We start from the raw sequence: 22190 nt of genomic DNA, 5'->3' as shown, positions 1-22190 counted from the left end.
GAATATATCCGTTCTGCTAAAAGACTGAACTCGCGTCAAGCCAGGTGGTCATTGTTCTTCTCCAGATTTGACTTTACAATTTCTTATTTACCAGGCCCAAAAAACATTAAGGCCGATGCCTTGTCTCGCAGTTTTTTATCAGAGTCTCCTCCTCCGCTTCCTCCTCAACCCATTATCTCTGAGGATAGGATTTTGGCTTTTACCCAGACTGACATCTCTGAGGCCTTGTTACCAGCACAGGCTGAAGCCCCTCCCTCCACTCCCCCTGGTATGCTCTTTGTGCCCCTGGCTCTTCGTTTGCAGGTATTGCAACAAGTACATGCATCAAAACCTGCAGCACATCCAGGGTTTAGACAAACTTTTGAGATTGTCTCTCGCAACCTCTGGTGGCCATCGCTTAGGCAGGATGTGTTAGCCTTCGTCCAGGCCTGTGAAGTTTGCGCCAGAAGCAAGAGCAGTACCTCTAAGCCCCCCGGTCTCCTTCGTCCTCTACCAATACCTACCTGTCCCTGGACCCATTTATCTATGGACTTTATCACAGACTTGCCTCTGTCCCAGGGATGTTCCACGATCTGGGTGGTGGTAGACAGGTTCAGTAAGATGGCCCACTTTGTTCCGCTTCCGAAGCTTCCATCTGCTAAAGAACTGGCATCTTTATTCATTAAGCACATTTTCAGGCTCCATGGGGCACCAGTTAACATTGTCTCTGATCGTGGCTCTCAGTTTATAGCCCAGTTTTGGAAGGCCCTTTGCTCTCAGCTGGGGATTAAATTATCATATTCTTCAGCATATCATCCTGAGACTAATGGCCAAACAGAAAGGACTAATCAGACTCTAGAGAAGATGGTACGTTGTCTGATGGCCAAAGATGAGGTGGAGTGGGTCAACATCCTTCCATGGGCAGAGTTTGCCTTTAATAATTGTGCCAGCACATCTACAGGGACCTCTCCTTTCTTTTGTGTTTACGGGTTGCATCCTCGTGCGTGCTCCTTTGATCTTCCGCCCTCTGATGTTCCAGATGCCAACACCACGATTGAACATTTCTCCAAAATCTGGTCCGATGTAAATCTTGCTATTTCCCGCTCTGTGCAGGCTTTTAAGAAAACTGCTGACAAGAAGCGCTCAAAGGCACCAGAATATAAAGTTGGTGACAAAGTGTGGTTATCATCTCGGAATCTGTCCCTGCATGTTCCATCTAAAAAGCTTGGCCCAAAGTTCATCGGGCCTTATGAAATCTCAGAGATTGTTAATCCTGTGTCCTACAGGTTAAAATTGCCCCCATCCATGCGCATTCCAAATGTCTTTCATGTTTCATTGTTGAAACCTGTTCATTCCAGCCTCCTAGTAAATGAACCAGAAGCTGTGGATGTGTTGGACAGTCAAGAATATGAAGTGGCATTTATTCTTGATTCCAGACGAGTGCGCAATTCCTTACAATATCTTGTTCATTGGAAAGGGTTCGGCCCGGAGGATCGATCTTGGGTACCAGCTCGTGATCTTCATGCTGATCGACTTAAGAAGAAGTTCCATCTCCGTTATCCAAGTAAGCCTGGGGGTGCAGGAGCAACCCCTCGAGAAAGGGGGGGTACTGTCAGTACTAGAATCCCTTTAGGACCCAGCACAACTCACCTGACACAGCCTGTGTCTGGGAAACAACAGTGATTGGCCAGCTCACGTTTAAATCACCTGTATCAGCATTCAGTCAGCGCTCGTGTTAGAGTTTACTTGTGTTTGATCCAGCTGATATTTGCTCTGTGACTTTCGTGTTTGACCCGGCTTGTTTGACCTTCCTTACTTGCTTCTGATTCTGTACCGTTTGGATTCTGATCTACCTGTGTATGACCCGGCTTGCCTAGACTACGCTTTCCCTGATTCTACTAGTACCTACATCTGCAGCAGTGAACCACAAGGTCCAGCAATCATCTATCCTCATCTACAACAGTGAACTACAAGGTCCAGCACTCATCTATCCTCATCTACAGCAGTGAACTACAAGGTCCAGCTATCACCTACCTTCGTCTGCAGCGGTGTACTACAAGTCCCAGCTGACCTGCTCTGCTTAGACCTGCTCATGGTATGTGCTTTGAACTCTTTGTATAATCAGCACACCTAAACTGTTACTTGTTATCTGCACCTAGCCTGACAAGGGGGCAGAATACAAATGCACGCCACACTTTTCACATATTTATTTGTAAACAATATTGAAAACCATTTATCATGTTCCTTCCACTTCACAATTATGTCCCACTTTGTGTTGGTCTATCTTATAAAATCCCAATAAAATACATTTACGTTTTTGGTTGTAACATGAGAAAATGTGGAAAATTTCAAGGGGTATCAATACTTTTTTCAAGGCGCTGTATATAAAATGCTACTACTTATGTATCAAAATGTTTTTCCCAGTGCTAAACCTTTTGTCAATTTTTTCAATTGTTGCATTTGTAAATTCCAAAAGCCAGTATAAAGGAATAGTAGTGGTAAAAAAAAATAAAATAAAAAAATAAGCACTTGCGGGTTTAACCCGATCACTTTTTTGTACAATTCTACTTTAAGGGGGGCTTGTCAGAAGGGTGTCCTATGCCTACGGTACATGCTTTTGCAAATAGGTGTCCCTCATTCCCATCTCAGAAGGTTGGGAGGTATGGTGTCAAACCTCAGCAGAGACACCACTGCTTCCACTATGAGAACAAGAGTTCCACTCTGCAGCATGCTGACAAGGGGACAGACTTTTCTACTGAGGCTGTGGCTGCTTTCTAATGAATAGGTTCAGTTCTATTGTTGTTTTTAACTCCCCCTTTCCAGTGTATAGAACAGCCTTTCTCAACCTTTTCAACACAGAGGAATCCTTGAAATATCTTTCTGGTCTCAGGGAACCCCTGCTAAAAATGACTATATCTACAACTCACAAAACATTAGTGTGATGGTCAGTGGGAAGAATGCCCCTTCACTTGTGGTCATTGGGAAGAATTACCCCCTTACAGATAGTGTGACAGACCCAACCAGGACAGAGGCTTTTGGAGAGGTCTAGGGGTAAGCCTCTTACCCACTGACTATGGGCCCTGGCATTTGAGGGAGCTACACGCATTTAGAAAGATGTCCTGTTATAAAGGACATTATTACAATTTACAGTCAAGGAAGCCATGATAGTCTCTGTCAATTTGAAACTCACTGAACAGATGTATGTGAACAGAAAGCTGGTTAATAAGATTTGGACAGCCCTGGGTCTTCTTGAATACTGTTATGTGTGTATTGTTAGGTAGACCTCTCCCATTGTTTAATTGCGTTAAGAGTCACCTAGTGTATCTGTCTGTTAACTAACTTGGCTAACTCTTGGAGGTATATATGATGGGATTACCCTTGTATCAGCTCTACCTCGTTATCTAAACCAAGGATCTCCAAACTACGGTCCTCCAGCTGTTGTAGAATTACACATCCCATGAGGCATTGTAAAACACTGACATTCACCGACATGACTAGGCATGATGGGAATTGTAGTTTCTGAACAACTGGAGGGCCAAAGTTTTGAGACCCGTGATCTAAACCATTGTGTGATGTTTTGGGTAATATTTGGTTTTATTGTTCATGTGGTGAATGACCTACTTTTCAAGTGTAGAAAAAGCCTGTATAACAATAATATAACCAGTATATATTAAAGCCTGTATAAGGACCAATAAACAGTCATTCCTTTGGAGTGTACCTCAAAGTCTTGTCTGGGTACAATGATTGGGGTAAAGGCTGGTATTAGCTCTTGGTCTGCTCAGAACGGTTTGGAGGGCATGAGGTGCGGTTTGCCAGAAAGAAGCACCTAGTCAGAGTGCCAAGCAGTTCCATCACAGATCAATTAAAAGATCAATGGTGTCAATGGGAACTTATCTGAGGGGGTAAAAATGTCTCATTGCTCAAAGAACCCCTAGTAACCTTTGGAGGAACCCTAGAGTTTCATGGATCCCTGGTTGAGAAACCCTGGTATAGAATGTAGCTGAAGTATTGGGACTCCACAAAGAACGAGAAATAGAACTGGGGAGATGTAACACCCAGATAACCAGAAAGACAGAAGTATCAGCTGGGTGGTTGGATGTTCTATCTTCTGGAACTAACTGGAATACTAGATCTGGATTGACTTTAGGCACAACTTGTAACTGTGTCCTAGTATTTCCAGAATAAGAGATGACTTTATCTAAAGAAGACTTTACTATACCTAGCATAACCTCTTACACAGAAAACATACAAGATGTAACATATTCTTGTGCTGTACACAGGGTTCCATATTTTCCAGTCAATGCATGGCTGCACGCTGGATGATGACGGCACTGTCTTGGGGTATGAACAGATTGGATATGATGGAAGAGATTTCATGTATCTGGACACACAGAATGGGATCTGGATCCCGACCATGTATGAAGCTGAGATCACCACACAGAGATGGAACAGCCCAGAAGAGAGTCAAGGAAGCAAGAACAAGAACTATCTGGAGAATGAATGTATTGAGACTCTAAATAAGTTCATCCAACTTGGGAGAAATTTATCTGAGCACAGGTGACATTGCATTACATACATAACAGATGTCATATCAAAGCATTAACACTTAAGCCTCATGGATACTGGAGGCTTTCTTTAACTCCACTAGAAGCCTCCTCCTAGCAGCAGTGTTTTGGCCCCAAAAAAAAACACCTGAAGCTTGAAAAATGTGTAATGTGTTTAACCCCATCAAGCATTTGGGCACTAAAGGGGTAGCAAACTCTGTAATACCACTTGTAAGGCTATAATATGGCTTACCTGTAGGTACTGTGAATATCTCCTAAACTTGCACAGTTTAGGAGATATCCAGAGTGCATGCAGCCGATGACATCATCAGAGCATGCGATCTGAAGGTCCAGCTTACAGAGCCCAGAAATGGCGGCTCCCGCACACATGCGTGGGAGTGACATCATTGCGGCTCCAGCCAATCACATAGCCAGGCTTGCGAACCCGGAAGACATGGGGGGAATAGGTCAGCCCTCTCAGCTGTAATTTTACAGCACTGGAGGGCTTAGTTCCAAGGTAAGTTTCTTATAATGTGCTAGTATGCGATGCATTATGCCATTACCTTTTTTTTTTTTTTTTTTTTTTAAACAGAGGTTTACAACCACTTTAATTTCATTGGCCAGAAAAAAGAATTTAATCTGGCCATTGAAATAAATGAACACTCGGGCACTAAACAGGTCCAGCGTTAACATGTATTTATATGCATTCATTTACATGCGCTTACAAGCATCAAGCTTTTTTTTTGCCCAAACTCTGCTACTATTGGATGCACTGGCAGTGTTTTTTTTCCTGCCTCTAAACTCTCCTCTAAAAGTTTGTGTGCATAGTCAGAGGCTAACATGTAGGGAAGTTTAGGGGCAAATATGTCATACTTACCTACTCTGCACAGTGGTTTTGCACAGCGCAGCTCCAATCTTCCTCTTCTCGGGACCTTTGCCGGTGCTCCTGGCACCTCCCTACTGCCGAGTGCCTCAGAGCAAGTAGCTTGCTGTGGGGGCACCAAAGTAGGCTTTCTCCTGAGCCGCTGTTTAGACTCATTCCCCATTGGCTCACTGGCTGTGATTGACAGCAGTTGGAGCCAATGTCTCAGCCAATGAGGACGGAGAGACCCCAGAGAGATGAGGCTCTTGTGCACAAAGTTATAGCGTCTACAAAATAGGGTATAGATTTATAGCATTTTTAATATTATGTTTTTTTTTTTACTACTAATGGCAGCGATCTGCAATTTTTTTCATGACTGCGACATTATTGTGGACACATAGGACAATTCTGATACATTTTTGGGACTATTGGCAATAATACAGGGATCAGTGCTAAAAAAAAATTGCATTGATTACTGTAAAAATGTCACTGGCAGTGAAGAGGTTAACACTAGAGGGTGATCAAGGGGTTAACTGTGTTCCCTAATCTGTGTTCTAACTGAAGGGGGGGAGGGGACTGACTAGGGGAGATGACAGATCGCTGTTCATACTTTGCAAGAGGTTAAAAATCCTGCTCCATTACTTCTGCCTGACTTCCTGGACAGACCTTAGGCCATGACACAGGAAGGAGTTGACCAGATAATCTCATTAGCACACACCCTGCATCATTTACCCTCAGCTAGTCAACTCCTTCCAGTATCATGACCTAAAGTCTGTTCAGGAAGTATGGCATGTTCAGCGTTTTTAAACATCCATGAAGACAGTGAGGTAAGCATGTGTAGAATAAATGGAAAGCTGTTTTATATTTGCAAAAGTACACTAATGCTATATTGGTACATAGTAGAGCTGGAATTTCGAGAGAAAAAAAGGTGAACTTAGCCTTTAAGCTATGGAGAGAGGTCGCAGAGGAGCCCTGCAGAAACCTCCAGCAATAGCTTATTGAGGATAGAAAATAATTGTGTGGCCTCACAACGCAAATTTGAAGTAAAGAAATATACCTACCATCATGTACCATCATCCAAATTAAATGGAATAGAGGTTTGGGAGTCTGGTCCCCAACCAGACCCAACAAAAAAAGGGGGAGCATGTGGACAAATAAGTCTTCACTGTTTTGCATTTTGAAAAAAAAACTATATAAAATCTATCAAGCATACACAAACACACTTTAGCTGACACTATTTAACAAATGTTTTAATGATTTTCTCTCTTCTCCTTCCAGTTCCACCAATGGTGAAGGTCTCAGGACATACGCTGAGTAATGTCACCAAGCTTCATTGTCGGGTCTATGGGTTCTATCCCCAAACTGTAACTGAAAAGTGGATAAAGAATGGAATTGATACAATTAATGGAAATCAGGTCAATTGTATCCTTCCCAACCCTGATGGCACCTTTCAGACCACACTAAGCATAGAGGTGCAGGTCAGGGAGGTGGACACTTACTCCTGCCATGTAGATCACAGCAGCCTGCAGGAGACGGTCATTATTCTCTGGGGTAAGTTTAATCCAGATCTAAACTACTGCAAAAATCTTGTTTTATTTTACTGGGTACTTTCACCCACTTCCTGCCCAGGTCATTTTTCAGCTTTCAGCGATGTCACACTTTGATTGACAATTGCGCGGTCATGCAACACTGTACCCATATGACATTTTTATAATTTCTTCACACAAATATAGTTTTCTTTTGGTGGTATTTAATCGCCGCTGGGTTTTTTATTTTTGCTAAAAAATAAAAAATAAAAATTGAAAATATACCAACAATTTAAAAAAAAAATGAAGTTTTTCTTCATTTCTGTCATAAAATGTAACACTAAGTAATTTTTCTCCTTCACTGATGGGCACTGATGAGGAGGCATTGATGGGGTGGCACTAATATGCAGCACTGATGGGAGGCACCCTTTATGTTGGACAATGTCATGCTCTCACGTTTGTGGGAACAGTTTGGGGATGGCCCCTTCTTGTTCCAACATGATTGCGCACCAGTGCACAAAGCAAGGTCCATAAAGATATGGATGAGCGAGTTTGGGCAGGAGGAGCTTGACTGGCCTGCACAGAGTCCTGACCTCAACAGGATAGAACACCTTTGGGATGAATTAGAGTGGAGACTGTAAGCCAGGCCTTCTCGATCAACATCGGTGCCTAACCTTACATATGCGCTTCTGAAAGAGTGGTCAAACATTCCCATAGACACTCTCCTAAACCTTGTGGACAGCCTTCCCAGAAGAGTTGACGCTGTTATAGCTGCAAAGGGTGGGCCAACTCAACATTGAACCCTATGCACTAAGACTGGGATGCCATTAAAGTTCATGTGCGTGTAAAGACGGGTGTCCCAATACGTTTTGACAATATAGTGTGTGTGTGTGTGTATTATATATAAATAAAACACAAACACATATATACCTGCCTTTTTTTCTCAAAGAATAGGTGCAGGAACTCACTCCCCTTAATGCCTTTTCCCCCCCTCTGATGTGGTGCACCATGTTTCTGCTTCCCCTATCCACAACTCACCTCTGCACCCCCGCCCATCCCCAACCCACGTCTGTACCCCCTGTCTGCAACTCACCTCTGCACACCCCCCACCCTTCCGCAAATCAACTCTGCATCCCTTGTCTGCAACTCACTGGTTCTACCCACTCATCCACAACCTACCCCTGCACCCCCTGTCTGTAACTCACCTCTGCTCCCCACCCATCCACAAACCACCTCTGCACCCCCTGTCCGTAACCCCTGCTCCCCACCCATCCACAACCCACCTTTGCACCTACTGTCCGCAACTAACCTCTGCTCACCACCCACCCACAGCCCACCTCTTCACCCCCTGTCTGTAACTCACATCTGCTCCCCACCCATCCATAACCTGCCTTGGTACCCCATGTCCGTAACTCACCTCTGCAACCCCCCTAACCTTCCGCAACTCACATCTGCAACCCTATCTGCAATTCACCTCTGTACCCGCACTCTTCTGCACCTCTTGTTTGCAATTCGCCTCTGCTCCCCTCCCCCCTTCCATGACTGTAGCTCACCTCATTACACTTCCCCCTTGTACAGCTCACTTCTGCACCCCTGACCATAGCTAGCACCTGTCCACAACGCACCTCTTCATCTTTTTCTACAGCTTATCTCTGAACTCCCCCAACAGCTAAGCTTTGCAGCCCTCTTACATAGATTCTTAATTATGCACCTTACTTCTGACCTCTGTATCTCCTCAGCAGTGCATAAGCCCCCACCTAACCCCACTGCCTTGCTTACCTCTCTTTACAAAAAAATCTGTTTGGCTTTACCCACTCAGTGTACTACCATCACTTGTGGCTGCACCTCTTCCCACTTGTGAGTGGCAGCTGTGGGGGTCCCCTGCAGCTCAGAATGTACGGTACTGCCCCGCCTCCTGCCTATGAACACACAGTGACGGTGTTCAGCCCGATAGCTCCAACTCACCAAATTCTCCAACCATGTCGCTTTTGGTGACTCTCCAGCACCAATATTCAGAGATTTCGATGAGTTGTCTGTTTTCACAGAACACCGGCAGCGCATACACTACGGTACACAACAAGTTGGCTGTTTGGACAGAACACCATATAAGGAGGGAAAAAAAAGTAATCGCCATCTAGGAGGCAGCCATGTTGTTGGTTAGTATTGGGTGGACTAACAATGTCCACTCATTATATGGTGTTGTGTACTGTATATGCTGCCGCTGTTCTGTGAAAACAAGCAACTCTTCAAAACCTCCAATTATTGCTGCTGCAGATTCACCGCAAGTGACGTGGTTGGGGATTTTGGCAAGTTGGAATTACCGGCAGAACACCAAGCAACTGTCTCTCCCTTGTTTCGGCAGGAGTGCAGGGGCTGAGAGATTCTGTGGAAGTTGGCAGGAGAGATGCGATCTGTGCTGTCACTTGTAAACACAGAACTGAGGCTTCTGTGTTTACAAGTAACAGTGAGCACATGGTCGATGGTGGAACTGAGGCGGGCATCAGAAGGCAGCTGCGATCGGTCACCTGAGCTGAGCCATGTGAGAAGCCAATGACAGGACTAGGAGAGTACAAAACAGATCAGGACCAGGATGAAGATCGAGTAGGAAGAAGAGCAGCTGACCGACCGGCCGTGCTGGTCTCGGCTGTGCTGCCTGTCAATCTACATATGAGAGTGTGAGCCACACAGGGTGATTAGGGTGTGCCCAGGCACATCCGGCAAGCCTTGTGCGCATGCCTATGCTGTAGAGAAGGACCCTTGCTATCTGTGTGGGAGCAGTGCTCTCTGCAAGGGTCTAACAAACCCCGACAGAGTCAGATATGAAGCTCTCTGATACACAAAGTTCAAACTCCCTGCTGTGTGAACACCTCATATAGAGCATGTTGAATTTCTGAAGAGAGATCTCTGCATTCGCACAGAGAGCAAGGGTTCTTCTCTGCAGGATGCTGGTGGAGGGCAGAAAGTAAAAAATATTGTTTTTTTTTCAAAATTGATGATCTTTTTTGTTTACAGTGCAAAAAAAAAAACAAAAAACAAAAAAAACGCAGAGGTGATCAAACACCACCAAAAGAACGAAAAAAGAACCATCTGGAGGTCAGTTGGTTAATGTCATCCTGGATAGGAGTAAACCCCCAACAGGAGTTCTAGTTGAAGTTTTTCCTGCACAGACAAACAGCTGCTCTTATGGCGCGTACATATGATAGGATTTTCCGACAACAAAACCGTGGTTTTTTTTTCGAAGGATGTTGGCTCAAACTTGTCTTGCATACACACAGTCACACAAACGTTGTCGGAAATTCCGAATGTCAAGAATGCGGTGACGTACCACACGTACAACGAGCCGAGAAAAATGTATTTCAATAGCCAGTGTGGCTCTTCTGTTTGATTCCGAGCATGCGCGGACTTTTGTGCGTCGGACTTATGTACACACGCTCGGAATTTCTGACAACAAGTTTTGTTGTCGGATAATTTGAGAACCGAATCTGCTCTCAAATATTTGTTGAAATTCCGACAACAAATGTTCTATGGAGCATACATGTGGTCGGACTCTCCGACAGCAAGCTCACATCCAACGTTTATTGTCGGAAAATCCGACCATGTGTGCAGGGCATCAGGTGATATCTTCACTTTCCAAGTGCTTGCTTTTGGCGATAGGAGCATTTTGGCCTTTATATGTTCGTGTCTTGTCTTCTATTGGTACTCTTCTTGGTATGAGGGAGGTTTTCGCACCAGGTGATACCTTCTTCTTTACCCCTTTCCCTCTCCATACCCTCTTCTATTCTTTATTCCCTTGTGTATTGTACCTGTATACTTGGTTTCACTTGTATTGTACAACATAAACTACCCGATTTCTTTAGGAAATAAAAAATGTATAAAAAACCTGATAGGAGTTCTTCTCCTACTCTATTCTATCATTAGATTTAAAAATGTATAAAATAAAAAAAATAAAAAATTGTCTCCATCCCCGAGAGATTTCCATTTGGGTCTTTTCCAAGCAGCTCCAGGCTACAGTGCCCAGAGCCTTCTCAGAATGTTTGTAGACGTTCTACTGTATTTCCAGCTCAGGCACAAATTTACATAGTTAATATGGAATAATGATTACATAGTTCGAGACAAAATCCCTCCATCCCTTGAGCAGCCTCAGTTGTCCCACTTTTTGGTCTGATGTGTACATCACCATACAATATATACAATTTTAGTACCAAAAGTGGTATGCTGCACTAACATTTTTATCCAAACTCTATATTTATTATATTAGAAGCCAATATAAAAGGAAAAACAGAGATCATAAAAAGCGTTTGTGTGGTTCAGCCAATCATTTGCTTCATATTGAATCTCTGTGGTCCATGTAACCAGGGCCACGGCAGGAACATGCCTACATACTGTGTTCTACAAGATGTCCCTCTTTTTTTTGTTTTTTAGTCTGTAACAATAAACAGGTTAGTTTATAGGTTTCATAGTAGTTTTGCACACTTTTCAAGAGCCTTGATAGTGTGGACCTTTAGGTGATTAGACTTTGATCTTTCTTTTTACAGCAGTTTCAGTAACACACAATAAGAACATTTCTTTACTGGAATATACAGGATCTTATGTGATGTTTGCTGTTAGAAAAAGGGATGGAGACCTTTTTTTTACTTTTTTCACTGCTGTTAAATTGGATGAGATATTTTATTTCTATCATATAAAGGCCAATATGTACTAGTGACACTTCATCATTAGTAGGGATGAGCCCGATGTTCGAGTCAAACCTGGTATGGATTTTGGGGGTACCCCACGCCATTTTTTTAAATATTCGCATTGGGGTTCTCCTTAAAATCCATACCAGACCTGAAGGGCCTGTATGGATTTGGGGGGGGGACCCCCACGCCATTAAATTTTTTTATTTTGGCGCTGGATTTCTTCTTAATATTCATACCAGACCCAAAGGGCCTGGTATTGGATGGAGAGGGGGAACCCACGGCGTTTTCTTTCAATGATTTTTATCTACAGTGGTGTGAAAAAGTGTTTGCCCCCTTCCTCATTTCCTGTTCCTTTGCATGTTTGTCACACTTAAGTGTTTCGGAACATCAAACCAATTTAAACAATAGTCAAGGACAACACAAGTAAACACAAAATGCAATTTGTAAATGAAGGTGTTTATTATTAAAGGTGAAAAAAAATCCAAACCATCATGGCCCTGTGTGAAAAAGTGATTGCCCCCCTTGTTAAAACATACTATAACTGTGGTTGTCCACACCTGAGTTCAATTTCTCTAGCCACACCCAGGCCTGATTATTGCCACACCTGTTCACAATCAAGGCATCACTTAAATAGGAGCTGCTTGACACAGTAAGGTCCACCAGAAGATCCTTAAAAGCTACACATCATGCCGAGACCCAAAGAAATTCAGGAACAATTGAGAAAGAGAAAGTAATTGAGATCTATCAGTCTGGAAAGGGTTATAAAGCCATTTCCAAAGCTTTGGGAATCCAGCGAACCACAGTGAGAGCCATTATCCACAAATGGCGAAGACATGGAACAGTGGTGAACCTTCCCAGGAGTGGCCGGCCGCCCAAAATTACCCCAAGAGCGCAGCGACGACTCATCCAAGAGGTCACAAAAGACCCCACAACAACGTCCAAGGAACTGCAGGCCTCACTTGCCTCAGTTAAGGTCAGCGTTCATGCCTCCACCATCAGGAAAAGACTGGGCAAAAATGGCCTGCATGGCAGAGTTCCAAGGAGAAAACCACTGCTGAGCAAAAAGAACATCAAAGCTCGTCTCAATTTCTCCACAACACATCTTGATGATCCCCAAGACTTTTGGGACAACATTCTGTGGACCGATGAGACAAAAGTGGAACTCTTTGGAAGGTGTGTGTCCAAGTATATCTGGCGTAGAAGGAACACTGCATTTCATAAAAAGAACATTATACCAACAGTAAAATATGGTGGTGGTAGTGTGATGGTCTGGGGCTGTTTTGCTGCTTCAGGACCTGGAAGACTTGCCGTGATAAAAGGAACTATGAATTCTGCTGTCTACCAAGAGATCCTGAAGGAGAATGTCCAACCATCTGTTCGTGTACTCAAGCTGAAACGAACTTGGGTTCTGCAGCAGGACAATGATCCTAAACACACCAGCAAGTCCACCACCGAATGGCTGAAGAAAAACAAAATGAAGACTTTGGAGTGGCCTAGCCAAAGTCCTGACCTGAATCCTATTGAGATGTTGTGGTATGACCTTAAAAAGACCGTTCATGCTCGAAAACCCTCTAATGTAACTGAATTAGGACAATTCTGCAAAGATGAGTGGGCCAAAATTCCTCCAGGACGCTGTAAAAGCCTCATTGCACATTATCGCAAACGCTTGGTTGCAGTTGTTGCTGCTAAGGGTGGCCCAACCAGTTATTAGGTTTAGGGGGCAATCACTTTTTCACACAGGGCCATGATGGTTTGGATTTTTTTTCACATTTAATAATAAACACCTTCATTTACAAATTGCATTTTGTGTTTACTTGTGTTGTCCTTGACTATTGTTTAAATTGGTTTGATGTTCCGAAACACTTAAGTGTGACAAACATGCAAAGGAACAGGAAATGAGGAAGGGGGCAAACACTTTTTCACACCACTGTATATTGCCGGGATCCGACAATACGTTACAACCGGGAGCAGTTTTGAATGACATTTTTTCCTTTAGAAATGTCATTTTGCTGTGGTACTGTTATAAACATGGGCAAGATTCACTACTTTACAGGCAGACTAAGGAGACCCCCAGCACGATATTTAAGGGAATATTTCATTTGTATTGTTTCACTGTAAACATTATTAAAATCACTGCTTCTGAAAAAAAAAATGCAGTTTTTAAAACTTTTTTTTGTGCATCGATACATGTTCCCTGGGGCAGGGCCCAGGTCCCCAAACACTTTTTACAGCAATAACTTGCATATAAGCCTTTAAAATGAGCACTTTAGATTTTTAACGTTTGTTTTCCATAGACTTTAACAGTGTTTGCACAAATTTTTACCTGTTGGAATGTTCTGCTGCGAACAGAACTGGGGGGGGGGGGGGTGTTCGGCTCATCCCTAATCATTAGTAGTACCACCCACATGCACAACCGTTTTATCTAATGGGTATTGTTCTCTTGTTGACCCTGAGGCTACAGAATTCCAATTGTTAGTTATATAGTAGCTAAAGATTCAAAGGGTTTTTCTGCAAACTGAGCCATGTACCTTAACCACTTCCCGACCAGCACACGACGATGTACGTCGACAGCATGGCACGGGCAGGCATATTGGCGTACATGTACGTCCAATATTCGTTGCCGCCGTGCCATCCTGCGCTGGTCGGGACCCCCGTGAGTCCGGTCGCGGGACCCGCGGACTCGATCGCCGCGGGCATCCCCGCGATCGTCTCACGGAGCGGCGGAAGTGAGGAAATGCTGTATAAACAACATTTTCTCATTCTGCCTAGCAACTAGTGACGCTGATCTCTGCTCCATGTGATTGGAGCAGAGATCAGTGTACACTAAATGAAAGCCCAACCCCCCCACAGTTAGTAACACACCCCTAGGAACACTTAACCCCTACACTGCCACCCACTGGTTAACCCCTTCACTGCCAGTGTCATTTACACAGGAATCACTGCATTTATATAGCAGTGATTACTGTATAAATGACAATGGTCCCAAAAATGTGTCAAAAATGTCCGATGGGTCCCCGACAATGTCGCAGTCACAATAAAAATCGCAGATCGCCGCCATTACTAGTAAAAAAAAAAATAATAAAAAATTATTAATAAAAATGCTATAAAACTATCCCTATTTTGTAAACGCTATAACTTTTGCGCAAACCAATCAATAATCGCTTATTGCGATTTTTTTTTACCAAAAATATGTAGAAGAATACGTATTGGCCTAAATTGAGGGAAAAAAATGTTTTTTTATATATTTTTGGGGGATATTTATTATAACAAAAAGTAAAAAATAATGCGTTTTTTTCAAAATTGTCGCTCTATTTTTGTTTATAGCGCAAAAAATAAAAACCGCAGGGGTGATCAAATACCACCAAAAGAAAGCTCTATTTGTGGGAAAAAAAGGACGTTAATTTTGTTTGAGAGCCACGTCGCACGACCGCGCAATTGTCAGTTAAAGCGACGCAGTGCCGAATCGCAAAAAGTGGTCTGGTCTTTGACCAGCAAATTGGTCCGGTCTGAAAGTGGTTAAGATGGTTTGAATCTCAGCCAGTTCAGTGGCACGGATGGGCAGAACACCCTCCTGTTTGGTTCAGAGCAGAATTCCTGAACAGGGCAGGGATTTTATTGATCCTTAAAGTGCAACATTGAAAATGAAAAATTCCTTTAAATATCGTGCCTGGGTGGCCCCCTTAATGTGCCTGTAAAGCGGCACATTTGTAGTGCATACAGAGCATGCTACAGCAAAACTGACATTTCTAAAGAAAAATTACAGGTTAAAAAAAAAAATGGCATGAGGTCCCCTCTCAGTCCATACCAGGCCCTTATCCAAGCATGCAGCCTGGCAGGTCAGGAAAAGAGGGAGGGGGGAAACGAGCGAGCGCCCCCCCAAACCATACCAGGCCACTTGCCCTCAACATGGGGGGGTGGGATGCTTTGGGTTAGTGGGGTAGGGGGGCTGCGCCCCTACTCCACAGCATCTTGTGGGGACAAGGTCCCCTTCCTGACAACCCTGGGCTGTGGTTGTCAGGGTCTGCGGGTGGGGGGCTTATCGGAATCTGTAAGCCCCTTCAACAAGGGGGCCCCCGGATCCTGCTCCCTCCTATATGAATGGGTATCGGGTACATCATACCCCTACCCATTCACCAAAAAGGTAAAAACCACAAGAGAGTTTTTGACAAATTTATATATTTTGTTTCCTTTTTTAATAAAGAAAGTGTTCCACTGTCAATCATGCTGCCCGATGGACCTGAAAAATGGAAATGCTTTGCCTCTTTAGAGGCTAGATGCCATATGCACTCTGTTCGCTTTGACAGCACTTATACAGGCAAGGGCGGGGCCGCCTGCTTACATGATGTCAGAAGGGGCGGGATGTTTGAAAATCTCTTCTGAACAAAAACTTGACAGCTAGTAACCGGCGTTTAAAATTGTCAGTTTTGCTGCTTTTACAGTGTTTGAGTGTTTACGTTTAGAATTTTTTTTTACAGATAACCTCAATATCCATCCCAAATACCCACAGTGCATGAAAAACAAGTATTATTAACCATTTCAGACATTCTGTGAGAGAAGAGAGAGCAGTGTGCTTGTAGATAGATTTGTTTGTGTTTTAACTATGGATCCTCTCTCCATCCATCCATCCCTCTCTCTCTCTCCATCCACCCATCCCTCTCTTTCTATCCACCCATCCCTCTCTCTCTCTCTCTATACCCAGCCCTCTCTTTCTATCCACCCATCCCTCTCTCTCTCTCTCTCTCGCTACCCATCCCTCTCTCTCTCTACCCATCCCTCTCTATCCATCCATCCCTCTCTATCCACTCATCCCTCTCTATCCACTCATCCCTCTCTATCTATCCATCCATCTCTATCTATCCATTCATCTCTCTATCCATTCATCCCTCTCTCCATCCATTCATCTCTATCAATCCATTCATCTCTATCAATCCATCCATCTCCATCCATCCATCCATCCTAGGGTTGCCACCTCATCCCGCTCTCCAGCCATCCATCCCTCTGCATCCATCCAAACTGCTTGTAGACATCCATTTATCAGTTTGCAACATACAGTGGTGTGAAAAAGTGTTTGCCCCCTTCCTCATTTCCTGTTCCTTTGCATGTTTGTCACACTTAAGTGTTTCGGAACATCAAACCAATTTAAACAATAGTCAAGGACAACACAAGTAAACACAAAATGCAATTTGTAAATGAAGGTGTTTATTATTAAAGGTGAAAAAAAATCCAAACCATCATGGCCCTGTGTGAAAAAGTGATTGCCCCCTAAACCTAATAACTGGTTGGGCCACCCTTAGCAGCAACAACTGCAACCAAGCGTTTGCGATAACGTGCAATGAGGCTTTTACAGCGTCCTGGAGGAATTTTGGCCCACTCATCTTTGCAGAATTGTCCTAATTCAGTTACATTAGAGGGTTTTCGAGCATGAACGGCCTTTTTAAGGTCATACCACAACATCTCAATAGGATTCAGGTCAGGACTTTGGCTAGGCCACTCCAAAGTCTTCATTTTGTTTTTCTTCAGCCATTCGGTGGTGGACTTGCTGGTGTGTTTAGGATCATTGTCCTGCTGCAGAACCCAAGTTCGTTTCAGCTTGAGTACACGAACAGATGGTCGGACATTCTCCTTCAGGATCTCTTGGTAGACAGCAGAATTCATAGTTCCTTTTATCACAGCAAGTCTTCCAGGTCCTGAAGCAGCAAAACAGCCCCAGACCATCACACTACCACCACCATATTTTACTGTTGGTATAATGTTCTTTTTCTGAAATGCAGTGTTCCTTCTACGCCAGATATACTTGGACACACACCTTCCAAAGAGTTCCACTTTTGTCTCATCGGTCCACAGAATGTTGTCCCAAAAGTCTTGGGGATCATCAAGATGTGTTGTGGAGAAATTGAGACGAGCTTTGATGTTCTTTTTGCTCAGCAGTGGTTTTCTCCTTGGAGCTCTGCCATGCAGGCCATTTTTGCCCAGTCTTTTCCTGATGGTGGAGGCATGAACACTGACCTTAACTGAGGCAAGTGAGGCCTGCAGTTCCTTGGACGTTGTTGTGGGGTCTTTTGTGATCTCTTGGATGAGTCGTCGCTGCGCTCTTGGGGAAATTTTGGGCGGCCGGCCACTCCTGGGAAGGTTCACCACTGTTCCATGTCTTCGCCATTTGTGGATAATGGCTCTCACTGTGGTTCGCTGGATTCCCAAAGCTTTGGAAATGGCTTTATAACCCTTTCCAGACTGATAGATCTCGATTACTTTCTTTCTCAATTGTTCCTGAATTTCTTTGGGTCTCGGCATGATGTGTAGCTTTTAAGGATCTTCTGGTGGACCTTACTGTGTCAAGCAGCTCCTATTTAAGTGATGCCTTGATTGTGAACAGGTGTGGCAATAATCAGGCCTGGGTGTGGCTAGAGAAATTGAACTTAGGTGTGGACAACCACAGTTATAGTATGTTTTAACAAGGGGGGCAATCACTTTTTCACACAGGGCCATGATGGTTTGGATTTTTTTTCACCTTTAATAATAAACACCTTCATTTACAAATTGCATTTTGTGTTTACTTGTGTTGTCCTTGACTATTGTTTAAATTGGTTTGATGTTCCGAAACACTTAAGTGTGACAAACATGCAAAGGAACAGGAAATGAAGAAGGGGGCAAACACTTTTTCACACCACTGTACATGAGGCCTTATTGCTTCATGGCTCTCTTTAACAGAAAATATGTCTCCTTGTTTTGGCCTGTAGTCACTTTAAGAATATCTCAGTGCAGTATTTGTGAAAGTGATGGGGGTCAGGACTGGAGGTGAACCAAGCAAGCTTATAAACACTTCTTGGTGCTTTGAACAAATGGACTTTCTTTCTCATACATCACAGGACACAGAGCAGCCATATACGTTACTACCTGGATTATGCACCACCTATAGGTGAACAGACATTGGAAGAATAACCAAAAACTGGAAGTGATCCCCTATATAACCCCTCGCATACAGGAAGTACTCCATTTTTTTTCGCCAATATCTAAAATGGTTGATGGTCATTTGTTGAGCTCTTTGTGGGTTTCCATGCTGTAATCCCACACAGGTTCTTAAAAATCAAAAAGCTACTATGCTAAGATAAATGGTACCCGAGCCTTGAAAGAATATTAAAGGATCAACAACAAGGTTTTGCCTGTAATGCAACCTTTGGGTTCTGGACCCTGTGTAGTGGAATCCTGGACATATGTGCTAAGGCATTTCTGTGGGGTGCTGTACAGGTCCAAGGGAGTGGACCCTCATGCTAAAAGGGTACCCAGTCATTGAAGGTCCGTGTGACAGAACCCGACGCAATGGGTGAAGGCTGGACCTCTGGCTTAGGCTATTGTCCTGCGGCAGAAGTGGCAAGTAGCCCTGTGAAAAACCAGGGTCCAATTATTATCTATTCCCCTGCAACAAAGTATGTTTAGGCTATCATGTCTTAAAAAAAAAAAAAAAAAAAAACGTTTTCCTTGCTATGCTTGCTTTGCCCACTAGAGGGCATGGGGTTGCTGCTCTGTTTCTTTTCCCAGAGCTGCACAAGCCAAGAGAAGCTTTTGAAAAAAAAAAAAAGCAGATTTTTTTGCAGACTAGAGGGCATAGATGTGCTGCTCTGTGCGTTCTCCTCTACGCGGCGAGCATGGGCTTGTGCACGTGGCCCCCGACGACAGAGGGAAGCTTTTTTAAAGGCTAAAGGCACAGTTAGTTGCTGTCCAGTGGAGGGGAGACAGAGCAGTCGGTCCTGGGTGACATGTGAGTCCTATCGGTGATGACAGACACAGCCTAATTATGTTGCAGTAGCTGGAAGAACAGTTCATTGTACAAGATTCTTCCCGGGGGGAATTGTGGTACTGAGGAACTTGTGTATTGTATCGCAAAGCCAGTTACCACTGCTTCAGCAAGTCATGTCTTCAGCGCTACAGCAAAGGGAGCATGTGTTCCATCAGTGGCCCCTGTAGAGTCTAAACATAACTCTGCTGTAATAGCCTCACCAGAAAAGAATGGATTACAGCAGACAATCTATGCTGCTGTGTCTATCCAGCGTTGTGCCTGCTACCAATGCTTCTACCTCAGAGTTTATTACTAAAGAGGACCTGGCATCAGCTTTGGCTGGTTTAGAGGGCAAGATTGCCGGAATGACTGCCTTTGTCACACAAAGTGGAAGGAATTGTGACAGGAATAGGGGAAGGGGACCTCTTATATTGGACCAAGACTGGGTTGACGAGGTAGAAGAGGTAATGGCCGGTCAGGCAATTGATATCCAAAGAGAGGAATCTCCCTCAAGTGGTTCAGTGCCTGAAGAGGCTCAGATTATATCAGCCTCTCAATCACAAAAGCTTCTCATCCATTCTCTTGTACAGATGGTCTATAAAGCTTTTAAGTCCCCCCCCCCCAGTGGAGGTCCCTGAAACATCTTGTTCCTCCCTGGCAATGGCGGCTGGTGAAGTTTTAAGACGGGGGGCACTAGACCCCACCCACTTCTCATAAGCCCCACCCCTTACAGAATCCACCCACTTTGTCCCCTGTAGTACATCATATACCAGGCTGTATATTATACACAGTGCTCTGTACATCATATACCAGGCTCTACATTATACAAGGGGCTCTGTGCATCATATACCAGGCTGTACATTATACACAGGAATGTGTACATCATATACCAGGCTGTACATTATACACAGGACTGTGTACATCATATACCAGGCTGTACATTATACACAGGACTGTGCACATCATATTCCAGGCTGTACATTATACAAGGGGCTCTGTGCATCATATACCAGGCTGTACATTATACACAGGACTGTGTACATCATATACCAGGCTGTACATTATACACAGGACTGTGCACATCATATTCCAGGCTGTACATTATACAAGGGGCTCTGTGCATCATATACCAGGCTGTACATTATACACAGGACTGTGCACATCATATTCCAGGCTGTACATTATACACAGGGCTCTGTACATCATATACCAGGCTGTACATTATACACAGGACTCTGTACATCATATACCAGGCTGTACATTATACACAGGACTCTGCACATCATATTCCAGGCTGTACATTATACACAGGACTCTGCACATCATATACCAGGCTCTACATTATTCACAGGACTCTAATGACACATCAATCTGTCTCACAGCCCATCAGGGACAGAGGGATGGTGGTGGGATCAGGGACAGAGGGATGGTGGGTGGGATGGGATCAGGGACAGAGGGATGGTGGGATCAGGGACAGAGGGATGGTGGTGAGGTGGGATCAGGGACAGAGGGATGGTGGTGGGGTGGGGGGATGAGGGGACGGAGGTGGGAGTATTACTCACGTGCTCTTAGTTTCAGTCAATTCCCTCTCCCTGATCAGTGTTCTCAGTCTGGACTCACAGTGCCTCCAGTAATGGCTCTCCTGACATGGGGACATGAATCTGCTTGGAGGAATGGGCAGAGCTGCTATACCAGTCAGTGAGTGCTCACTCAGGCACACTTTACATGACTGTTTGTTTCCTGTATCTAGAAGCAGTGAGCAGAGTGCGGCAGAGTGCCCCCCCCCCCCCCCGAGTACTGCTTTCAGCTCTGCTCCATGCAAAGAACGGAGCTGTCGATGTCACTTCTGGTTTTCATATATTACACGAAACCCGGAAGTAACCTCAAAAATTTAAACCACAATGCTCCCGCCCGTAGTGATTCTACGGGCAGAAGCCAATCAGCGCTTTCGATTGCGCCGCAAGGTGGGTTAAAAGCCTGCAAATGAAGCGCCACGTCTGCAATCTCGTGATTGCATTGACGTGGCGCTTCCCATAGTGCACTATGTCTGGCGCCCAGACACAGTGCACTTAGTTAAAGGACATTTCTTTGGAATTTTTTTTCCTTAAAAGGGGCTGTTTTAAAAAACAAAATTAAATTTTTTGTAGCGCCGTCTCCTGAAGAGCATGCGCTATTTTTTTTTTATAAATTTAAGGTTACACTTGAACTGCAGTTTGGTTTGGGTGAAATTGTCTAAATTTGGACCTCAGCATCAGCCTGACTGGACTATGGGATGTTCAGCCTGGCCCACAGGGGGCATTGTCTCTTATGGCAGGCATGGAACTACAGTCTGGTTGGGTGCTTTAAGATTACTCTCTCGGAGCCCGCCCAGTGGGAGTGGCGCTCCTGCTTTGCTTTCTGGGAGAGGGTACTTAAGATGTCACATGGTTCGGGGTTCCGGTCCAGAAGGATGTGCTGACTTCATGGTTTTGGTCCTCCTGACCAGCCCCGAGGAAGGCTATGGCCTGGGGTGCGGACCCACCTGACTTGTTGTCTCAGGGCTGGCTAGCCTGAGGCAAGGAAACTAAAAGGAGGATTCTGAGGTGTTTGGGTGCCGTCTCTGGTTTGGGAGAGACCCATTAGCTTCATAGCATTCCAGGGGAGGACTCTTTAGAAGAAGACCACGTAAGGGTTGGCTTCTTAGCAAGAGCCTGGAAGGGCTGAAGTATCAAAGTGAATCCGGTCTCTTGGATATCCCCAAGCTGGCTGAAAGATCCAGGTATCACACAAATGTGTTCTACAAGTTTAGTTTTCCTACATGTTCTACAACGGCTGTAGCAGAGACTT

At 44.3% G+C, this 22190-nt stretch overlaps 1 pseudogene across 1 annotated transcript in view; it reads left to right on the top strand.

Annotated features, from left to right (window-relative positions):
• LOC143984469 (major histocompatibility complex class I-related protein 1-like) overlaps window positions 1–22190 on the top strand; it is a 57329-nt pseudogene that overhangs the window by 22843 nt on the left and 12296 nt on the right. Inside the window, exons 3-4 of the transcript XR_013274874.1 lie at window positions 4260–4536; window positions 6664–6936. The product of XR_013274874.1 is annotated as a major histocompatibility complex class I-related protein 1-like (transcript). The remainder of the gene's footprint in view (window positions 1–4259; window positions 4537–6663; window positions 6937–22190) is intronic.

This window comes from Lithobates pipiens, unplaced genomic scaffold, assembly GCF_037356315.1.
Source record: "Lithobates pipiens isolate NorthernLeopardFrog02 unplaced genomic scaffold, aLitPip1_a1.2 Scaffold_1, whole genome shotgun sequence".
In the NCBI taxonomy this organism is placed as follows: Eukaryota; Metazoa; Chordata; class Amphibia; order Anura; family Ranidae; genus Lithobates; species Lithobates pipiens.
Note: the sequence above shows the minus strand (reverse complement) of the source record. Positions and strands in the feature narration are given on the sequence as shown.